General features: G+C 40.7%; 1 protein-coding gene across 4 annotated transcripts in view; it reads left to right on the top strand.

Annotated features, from left to right (window-relative positions):
- Window positions 1-8,740: 8,740 nt before the first annotated feature.
- LDAH (lipid droplet associated hydrolase) overlaps window positions 8,741-10,788 on the top strand; it is a 141,146-nt gene continuing 139,098 nt past the window's right edge. For 3 of the 4 annotated variants that reach the window (XM_064295072.1, XM_064295075.1, XM_064295073.1), the window contains exon 1: window positions 8,850-8,956. The gene's annotated coding sequence lies outside the window, so the exon portion shown is untranslated. Of the gene's footprint in view, window positions 8,957-10,788 lie in introns of all 4 variants that reach the window. The other variant, XM_064295074.1, reaches the window with a different exon arrangement.

Genomic DNA, 10,788 nt, shown 5'->3' with positions numbered 1-10,788 from the left:
TGACAATGGCAACTCAATAGGTTAGATGGGAAGCTTAGGGGGCAATGAGTTTAAGATAATGGTAGTGGAATAATTTAGAAAAGAATAACAAGAACAGTAGCACAAACTGAACAATGTAATCAATGTAACTGACCTGCACATATAAAAATTGTTGAAATGGTATATTTTTAGTGGTGCATACTTTCACCAAAACAAAAAAAAATTTTAATCAATTAGAAATAAAGAATTCATTTTGACTTTTAATTTATGACTGAGATGAACCACTACATGGATATGTTTTCCATACCTAAAGTGTCTGAAAATATATATTAACATGGGTCTCAGAGCACATCAGAGAATTTATGGAGACTGCATTAAGTAACTATATATTTAAAAGCATTTAGAGTCGCTATGAGTTGGAATCGACTCAACAGCACTGGGTTTGGTTTTTGGTTTGGATAGCTATAATACTCATAAGTATAACATTTGTAAGTGCAGATATACTATTCAGTCATAAATTTACCCACCAACCACTGACACCAAAGATGAAGAAATGAAAGACTTTTACCAATTTCTGCAGTCTGAAGTTGATCAAGCATGCAATCAACATGCATTGATAATTACCAGTGATTGGAATGTGAAAGTTGGAAACGAAGAAGGATCAGTAGGTGGAAAATATGGCTTTAGTAAAAGAAATGACAAGGAAGATTGCATGATAGATTTTGCAAGATGAACAACTTATTCATTGGAAATAACCTTTTTCAACAACATAAATGGTGATTATACACATGGACCTCACCAGATGAAAACACAGAAATCGAATCAACTACATCTGTGGAAACATAGGATGGAAAATCTCAATATCATCAGTCAGAACAAGGCCAGGGCTGACTGTGGAACAGACAATCAATTGTTCACATGCAAGTTCAAAATGAAGCCGAAGAAAATTAAAACAAGTCCGCAAGAGCCAAAGTACAACCTTGAGTATATCTCACCTGAATTTAGAGACCATCTCAAGAATAAATTTCACACATTGAACACTAATCACATTGATGGAAAACCAGATGAGTTGTGCAACGACATCAAGGACATCACACATGAAGACAGCAAAAGGTCATTAAAAAGACAGAAGAGAAAAAAGAAGAAAACGGATTTCAGAAGAGTCTCTGAAACCTGCTCTTGAACATAGAGTAGCTAAAGTGAAGTGAAGAAATGAAGTAAAAGAGCTGAACGGAGGATTTCAAAGGGTGGCTTGAGAAGGCAAATTAAAGTATTATAATGAAATGTGCAAAGACCTGGAGTTAGAAAACCAAAAGGGAAGAACATGCTCAGCATTTCTCAAGCTGAAAGAACTGAAGAAAAATTCAAGCCTTGAGTTGCAATTTTGAGGATTCTATGGGCAAAAAAATTTAATGATGCAGGAAGTATCAAAATAATATGGAAGGAATACAGAGAGCCACTGTACCAAAAAGAATTGGTAGAAGTTCAACCATTTCAGGAGGTAGCATATGATCAAGAACTGATGATACTGAAAGAAGGAGTTCAATCTACCCTCAAGGCATTGATGAAAAGCTAGGTTCTGGGAATTGAGGGAATATCAATTGAGATGTTTCAAAAAACAGATGCAAAGCTTGAAGCGCTCCCACATCTATGCCAAGAAATTTGGAAGACAGCTAGCTGTCAGGAAGAGATCCATATTCATGCCCATTCCAAAGAAAGGTGATCCAACAGAACTTAGAAATTATCAAAAATATCATTAATATCACATGCAAGTAAAATTATGCTGAAGATAATTCAAAAACAGTTGCAGCAGTACATCAATAGGGAACTGCCAGATTTTCAAGCTGGTCTCAGAAGAGGCTGTAGAATGAGGGATATAATTGCTGATGTCAAATGGATCTCAGCTGAAAGCAGAGTATACCAGAAATATGTTTACCCATGTTTCACTGACTATACAAAGGCATTAGACTGTGTGGATCACAATACATTATGGATAACATTGCAAAGAATAGCAACTCCAGAACACTTAATTGTGCTCAGAAGGAACCTGTACATAGACCAAGAGACAGTTCTTCAAACTGAGCAGGGGATACTGCATGCTTTAAAACCAGGATAAGTGCGCCTCAGGGTTGTATCCTTTCACCACACTTATTCGATCTGTATGCTGAGCAAATAATCTGAGAAGTTGGACTATATGAAGAAGAACACGGCATCAGGATTGGAGGAAGACTCATTAACAACTTGCGATATGCAATTAATACAACCTTGCTTGCTGAAAGTGAAGAGGACTTAAAGCACTTACTGATGAAGACCAAAAACTACAGCCTTCAGTGTGATTACACCTTAACATAAAGAAAACAAAAATCCTCACAACTGGACCAATAAGCAGCATCACGATAAACGGAGAAAATATTGACGTTGAAAATTTCATTTTCCTTGAAACCACAAATAGTGCCCATGGAAGCAGCAGTCAAAAGATCAACCAGAGTATTGCACTGGGCAAATATGCAGCAAAAGACTTCTTTAAAGTGTTAAGAAATGAAGATGTCACTTTCAGGACTAAGGGTCGCCTGACCCAAGCCATGGTATTTCAAATCACCTCATATGCATGCGAAAGCTGGGCAATGAATAAGGAAAGACTGAAGAAGAATTGATACCTCTGAATTAGGGTGTTGGCAAAGAATATTGAATACCCTATGAGCTGCCAGAAAAATGAACAAATCTGTCTTGGAAGAAGTACAGCCAGAATGCTCCTTAGAAGGGAGAATGGCAAGACTTCGTCTCATGTCCTTTGGACATGTTATCAGGAGGGACCAGTTCCTGCAGAAGGCCATCATGCTTGGTAAAGTGAAGAGTCAGCCAAAAAGAGGAAGACCCTCAACAAGATGGGTTGACATAGTGGCTGCAACAGTGGCTCAAACATAATGAGTGTGAGGATTGAGCAGTACCGGGCAGTATTTCCTTTTGTTATGCATACAGTGGCTATGAGTCAGAATCAATTTGGCAGCACCTAACAGGAATATACTTATAAAGGAAAAGATTTATTGTTGGATCCAGTTGAATACCACTATTCAAAATTCACTAACTTTTATGCCCAATGGTCCTATCATTTGAATATACTTTGAATATAAATCTTAGTTGTCTTTCAAACTTAGAAAAAAGATAATTTTTTTCTTTTTGTTCTGTTTTTTTCCTTACTCTTGTTCTTTTTTACATAATTATCAATTTACATATCCACTAGGTCCAAGGGAGCATAAACCAAGAATAAATTTTTAACTTACTGCATAATGGAATAATTGGGGTAGAAGAGAACATTTTTTATTAATAAGCACAGGTCCTTTTAACGTTCTCATAATGTCTAACATTCTTTCTTATTATGTAGATCCAAGTGCTATCCCTATCTCTGTCTCACTCTCACTTTCACTGCTATTCTGGGGCCTATACCTCTTCTGTCAAAGTGTCCCCAACTACTCCCTTACCTCCACTAAAGGGTTCCCAACAATGTGACAGTTCCTAGAAGTTTCCTTGAAGGGTCCCTGCTCAGTTGATCTCTATCACATCAGAAATTCAATTTTTTCAATGCTCAAGGTCTTTGATGCAAACTAAAACTACAATGATATTCCATTTCACTCCCCCCCCCCAGTATAAAAAAAAAAAGATAAAAGCAAAACAAACAAAGACGAAAAATAACAAATGTTAGTGAGGAAACTGGAGCCCTCATCCATTGCTGGTGGGAATGCAAAATGGTACAGTTAAAACAGTTTGATGTTTCCACAAGAAATTAAACAGAGACCTGCCACTTGACCCAGCAATTCCACGCCTAGGCACATACCCAGCAGTTATACAAACAGACACATGTACACTAATATTTACTGCAGCACTATTGACAATAGCCAAAAGGTGGAAATAACCTAAATGTCCATCAACAGATGAATGGACAAACATGGTACAAACATAGTATTCCATATGGTATCCTATACATAGACGGAATACTACTACTCAGCCGAAAGACAAATGAACTCCTGATACATGCCACAACATGGATGAACCTTGAAAACATTATGCTGAACGAGATAAGCCAAACGCAAAAGGACAAATGTTGTATGGTCTCACTTATATGAAATGTCTAGAATAGGCAAATGTATAGAAACCATAGCTAATAAGTGGTTACTGGGGTGAGAAGGTGGGGAAGAGGGAGAATCATTGTTTGGGAAGCAGTGAGTTACTGTTTTTAGTGACGGGAAATTTAGTATCCATTAAGGATAATGATTGCATATGATTACATAACATGATTAATGTAAGTAATACCACTAAGCTGTACACCTGAAAATGTTAAATTGGCAAATGTTGAGATATATACATTTACAACAATTTTTTAAAAAAGAAATTCAACCTTCTCTCTCTTCTCTTTCGGTGACACTGCCCACAAAATGTCAGAACATGCTGTACTACCCCCACTGCCTCTGTTCCCTATAGCTGCTGCTTAGGATTGACCAAAAACGCCAAACACCAAACTCACTGCTGCCTAGTTTATACCAACTCACAGTGACCCTGTATGACAGAGTAGAACTGCCCCATAGGGTTTCCAAGGCTGTAAATCTTTATGGAAGCAAACTGCCCCATCTTTCTCCAGTGGGTTCAAACCACCCATCTTTCTGTTAGCAGCCAAGGGCTCAACCGCTGTGCAACCAGTGCTCCTCTCATGATTGACAGCCCCCTAAAATCATTTCCTGTCTGTGGTACACTGCATGGAGGGTTTTCTGCTCAACAGAAGGCAGATTTCCTCCCCTTCTGCTGAATTCCTTGGTACTACACTCTGTCATAGTGGTTACTGAGTAGCACTGTCTTGGAATCCCAAAGTAATCTCATAGATTTTGGGGGAAATTACTTCCTTCTGTTCACTGCTATACTCCTTCTCTTCCTAGAACTCAGACATGCATCCATATGGGTTGAGCAAAAATGGAATCATTTATCTGATACCATCATCCTAAATTCCGTTCTCATTTTTCCTCCCACCTAGGCCCATGTAAAACATTTAACACACAACTTGACACATAGTAAATATTCAGTAAATATTAGCTATTATTACTTTTTGACAAATCTCTCCTCTCCTTCCTTCTGGTCATTTATAAATTCCTCAGAGTTTCCTAATTATTATATGTAAGCCTCAGTTTATATCTGGAAGCCCTCCTTCCATAAATTATTGTTTTGCCATCACCCAATGACGAAGTTAATCAAAACGCCCTGCATTGCATCTTTACATGGCCACTGCTATGCCAATGAAATGCATAGTCAGCCCTTGCACGTTTTTATAACAAGTCCCCAGATGAACTCAGGAGTAGCTCGGGATTTATCAGGTAGGAGGCTGTCTACTGGAAATAATAAAACAGAAATGAAATTCCTTGGCTCATACAACTGGAAAGTCCAGAGATTGGCAGGCTTCATGTACGGTGGATCAGGACTCCACCTCATTTCTCCATGATTCTCTCAAAGCTGTGCTGCTCCTTGTTTTGACTTTCCTCATGAAAGCAAAAGGTCTGCAGCAATCCCAGACATCATATTCCACACCACATTGTCTGTGATGACAGAAAGACTTCCCCCAGCATTTCAAGCAACAGTCCTGAGATTTACCCTGACAGGATGGCTTGGGTCACACACCAAGCCTGGAACCATGAATGAGGCTGGGAAAGCGAATGCGGTGATTGATTAAGCCAATCAGGGCCATCCAGGAGCCTCTCTCTAAACATATGAGCTGCTTGGAGGTGGGATGGGTAATGTAGGGAAAGGGGAAGGGGAAATATAAACTAGTTAGACAACTGAAAACATGTCCACCATACCACCCATTGCTTCAGTTCTGTTTATCCAAAACCACACTATCAGCTAAAATGTCACTTTCTATTCCATTTCCTAGCTCGACCTATGCTTTATTATCCAATCGAATGCATAGACAAGAGTACACATTCTTCTATGTGCCTTCCATTAAAATCTATATCAGATTTCAATAACTAAAGTTACTTAATATTAGAAAAAATAATAAAAACTCAGATGTTGGCTTCAATGAAAATCAGTAATGAAATCAGAGCAACTGCATGGTTTTACCCACAAAGCTAGCAGCCTCTCTTAAAACTTCCAGTTTTAGAGGAAAATTTAAAATGTTAAAAAAAAAAATCAAAATAGGAGTTAAATAACAGTTCAAAAATAATACTAAAGAGAGAGGATCAAGAGAGTATATAACTGTTTTACGACTGTTCAGGAAAGATGAGCCACAAGCTCAGAAAAATAGCAAACAGATGATATGTTAGACTGGAGTCTTGAATTTTCCCAGTTACTTTATCCTGTACTTATTCTCTCTCTTCACCCAGATCTCTTCTTAAAGTTATCTCCTAAGAGAGGACTTTTCCTGCTCTTCTGATACAAAATAGTGCACTCATTGTGGTAACCAGTCTCCAAAATGGTCCCCAATGATCCCTACCTTCTGGTATTCACCAAACCCAAAAAAACCCACTGCCATAAAGTTGATTCCGACTCATAGCGACCCTACACACCCTTGTGTAATTCCTCCTACACTGAATAGCATACATACGCAAATGATGGTATGTCAATTCTGATATGAGGTCATAAAAGACTGTAGCTTCCTTCTTGGGTGCTCTCTCTCGTCCTCTCTCCCTCAGATCTCTTGCTCTAGAGGAATCCAGGCTGCCATGTTGCAATCAGCACTGTGCAGAGGGCCACATGATAAAGAACTGAAGCCTCTGGCCAACAGCCAGTAAGGAACTGAGGCCTGCCAACAAGCACATGATTGAACTTAGAAGCAGATTCTCCAGGCTCAGTACAGAGAATTCTGCCTGGGTTCCAAACTCTTTTCTAGATTCCATTTCTACTTCTTACTGAGGTCTGAATGTACTTCTGCCCTGGAAGTAGGAAATCCATTGTTCTGTTGGGGCTATATTAACTTTGAGATGCCTACTGGACTTCCAAGTGGAGATGCTGAGTAGGCTGTTTTATCTACAAGCCTGGAACTGATGGTAGAGGTATGAGCTGGAGATACAAATTTGAGAGTTGTTTGCCTCTAAACGGTATTTAAAGCTGTGGGACTGGATGCAATCACCTAGGGATAAGTTTAGATAGAGAAGGGTATCAAGGATAGTGCCTTAGGGTTGTAGGAAGCTAAGTTTAAAGGAGACAGCTAGAGAATGAAAAGGAATGCTGGAATGATCTTCTGCTAAATCTTCTGACTCCTTGTCATTCAGGACTCAGTTCAGATGTTTCGCTGACTACCTGACCTAATTTAACCACTCTCACATCATCATTTAACTTACCCTTATTACCTAGCACTGAAAACAATGCCTAGGACACAGAAGAATCTCTCTATATATATATTTGAAAGAATGAGTGATTAAATACTTTGGTACAGATCTATCTCCCCAAAATGGCAAATGGAACAGTATGTACAGAAGCATGAGAGTTTTATTGGAGATAGTATGGGCATTCCAGAAACAGAAAGACAAGAGTGAATACATTGAAAACAACTAGTAAACTACTGCAAGTGATCCATGCGAGTAAAGATAAGTGCTTGAACCATTCCAGTAGTAGAAACTCATCCAAAAATAAATCGAAAACAAAACAAAAATCGAACCCCTTGCTGTCGAGTCGATTCCGACTCATCGCGATCCATAGGGTTTCCAAGGAGCAGCTGGTGGATTCGAACCGCTGACCTTTTGGTTAGCAGCAGAGCTCTTAACAACTGCGCCACCATTAGTGTAGTGTTTATAGTGTAGAAAAGCCTGGCTCTGTCACTTATCAGCCAAGTGACCGTGGGAAAATTTCTCTGTGCCTGAGAGTTCCTATGGGAATAAAACTACAGTCTGGAAAGACTTTTTTTTTTACGCGATTGAACTCCCTTGGTTACTTTTTCTGGCACAGGCTTAATCAATGAAATCAGAGCTATAAATCATCTGAGGCAATACGGCACAGATGCATACACAAGGATGGAAAGAAACGCTACATTAGTGAAACACGTTCATTGTTATTTTGCACACACGTTGATCGGTGCATTAGTAATGAGGGACAACAGGTTGAAAGTAACATATAATGCCAATGTAATTAATCATTTATTATGTATATTAGTCTGTGTTTCCAGACTCTATGGTCACATGTAATACTGATCTCATTGGGTTGCTGTGAGGATTAAAAATGAGTTAATTCAAACTCATTAAGTGTTACATTAAAATAATAAAAACTCAGAGAAGTAAATGTAAGGTTTATTCTGAGCAATTATTCTATATGCATATAGGGAGGCCATTCTGATTACAGGAAAAAGCAAATGGCTCAGAAGTTTGCTAGTTATAATGAATCTTACAAAGCGGAGGGAGAAGACTAAAAGATCAACCACTAGTTATTGTTAACGTGATGGACTGAACCCTAACCTCTCCCTTTTTACTAAAATCACCTGATAGCGGGTCACAAGGCGATCTGAGTTTAAAACGCCTCTGAAACAGAAATTTCCAGCATTTTGCTAAAGTGAGGTGTAGCAGAGGCTGCTACAAACCTCTAAATGGTATTTAAAGCTGTGGGACACAAACAATGTGAACTGCGAATCAACGTTCCTCTGTACAGGCTGAAAGGAAGAGATGCAACCAGGAATGGAAAGAAACCGGTGGTGGGGGGGGGGGGGGAGACGTAGACAACGACTGAGAAAGGAAAGGAAGCGGAAGTACATCAAGGATGGCAGACAATAAGAGGCGAATGAAATCCAGCTGAAGGGGAAGAGAAAGACCCAGCACACCATCACCCTCCGGACAGTCCTGCCGGGTCTGGACCAGCGGGCAGATCAAGAAGCGCCCAGGCCCCGGCGTGCTCCGGCGCCCGAAGCGACTCGTGGCGCGGCGCAGTGACGTAGAGGGAGACGGAACTACCGATCCCCGTGACAACTTCCCAGGACCGCCTAGGAAGGGCTGGCTGCACCGTAGGCGGACAGGTGAGGTGCTGTTGACAGCGCTCGGGGCGCCTTTGCAGGCGGGAGGACGCGCGGTCCAGCCCGCTGTAGCCAGAGCTCGTTCCTCTCTATGGCTCTTCGCAGGGTCGGTGCTGCCTGTGGCCAGACGCCCACAGCGGCGTAAATGACGGTGTTGCGACCGGTCGGGGTTTGGAACCTTCTTGGCTGGAAGACCCTTGGGCTGCTGACCGGGTAGTCACTTCCCCGAGCACCGGAACGTACCGTTTGTACCGCTAAATTTAACCCACCTATTATGGAGGTCTTACGTCGGCCCCGCGAGGAGTAGGGACCAGGGGGTAGGCAGCCGGCCGGGAAGAAGTGGCAGAGAGTGAACAAAGTCTGGACGGGGAACTCCAGAGATCTGAGCTCTTGTACTAACTTCTCCTCTTAACTGTCCCTGGGTAGGTCACTCTCTTCCCTCGGTCGGCCTCAGTTTACCTTCTTGTCGAACAGTGGGATCATTAAAGGATTCTTTTGGTTTGGACTCAGATTTCCTAGCAGAGTCAGCATCCCCTTCTTCCTCCACCCCACTCCCCAAGCTCTTAACCCTAGGTATCCTTGATTATTGACTCTTGGCCCACCCTCTGAACCTGACACACTTGTAACTTCTTTCACACGTTTGAGGCTCAGCAGTAGCTGCTTTAATATTTGTCTGTTGTGCTGAGGTTAGAATGGAACTTTCTCCCTTGAAAACAATTGAGGCTTTCTGTCGCATCCACCACTGGTTAGGAATCTGGATATTTTACTGAACTAGCCTGTGCCTCAGTTTTTCTCATTTGTAAAACATGGTACATTAGTACCTACTTCATAGGGTTGTTGCATTAACTGAAAATTCATATAGCGTTTAGAGCAATGTCTTACACATAATAAAAATAAGCCATCGATAAAATGTCAACTATTGTTGTTGAATGATCCCCACCACCTCCATACACACTTCACAGGTCTCTTAAAGTTCTTTGCAGCAGGCATCTAGTGATCACACTGCTTTTCTTTCACCTTTAAGGCCTTTCCTGTAAAATCTCACCCTTGGAGTTTTTCTTCAAACAAGACAGGGTGTGCAGATTGGGATACTGTAGTACTTGATTCACTAATTCATTTTTTTCCTCGCAAGTAATTACTGAGTCCATAGTTCGTCGTTTTGGTTTTAACAGCAAATCTCTGTGGAGAAAGTAACGACTATTAAAAAAAAAAAAAAAAAGTTAGAAAGGCCCCAGAATCTTTATTCACAAAGGTTTTTGCTTTTTAAACTTCTCTTTGAAACAGTAAGTAGAAGTATCTTTATAGGATTTTTTTCCGTTTTTCCACCAAAGAGTGAAAGGCTCGCAGACATTCTAAGCCCATTTTCCCAGCACAGAGGATTGATTCTAGGGGCCAATCAAGGCAACACAATAGGTGCTTCTCTAAAATTGGTAGTTTGATAACTGAAGGCCTTCAGAATGGGTGACTTTCTCTTTCTTAAAAGGGTGATTCTCTTTGGGCATTTTCTCACTTGTAGTATTGTAGTTGTTAGGTGCCATCAAGTCACTTCCAACTCATGATGACCCTATGCACAACAGAACGAAACACCGCCCAGTCCTGCGCCATCCTCACAATCGTTGCTATGTTTGAGCCCATTGTTGCAGCCACTGTGTCAGTCCATCTCATTGAGGGTCTTCCTCTTTTTTGCTGACCCTCTGCTTTACCAAGCATGGTGTCCTTCTCCAACGACCAGTCCCACCTGATAACACATCCAAAATACATGAGACGAAGTCTCGCCATCCTCATTTCTAAGGAGCATTCTGGCTGTATTTCTTCCAAGAGAGATTTGTTCATTC

This window comes from Loxodonta africana, chromosome 12 (genome assembly GCF_030014295.1).
Source record: "Loxodonta africana isolate mLoxAfr1 chromosome 12, mLoxAfr1.hap2, whole genome shotgun sequence".
In the NCBI taxonomy this organism is placed as follows: Eukaryota; Metazoa; Chordata; class Mammalia; order Proboscidea; family Elephantidae; genus Loxodonta; species Loxodonta africana.
The sequence above is the reverse complement of the archived record's forward strand: the minus strand, read 5'-3'. Positions and strand labels throughout refer to the sequence as shown.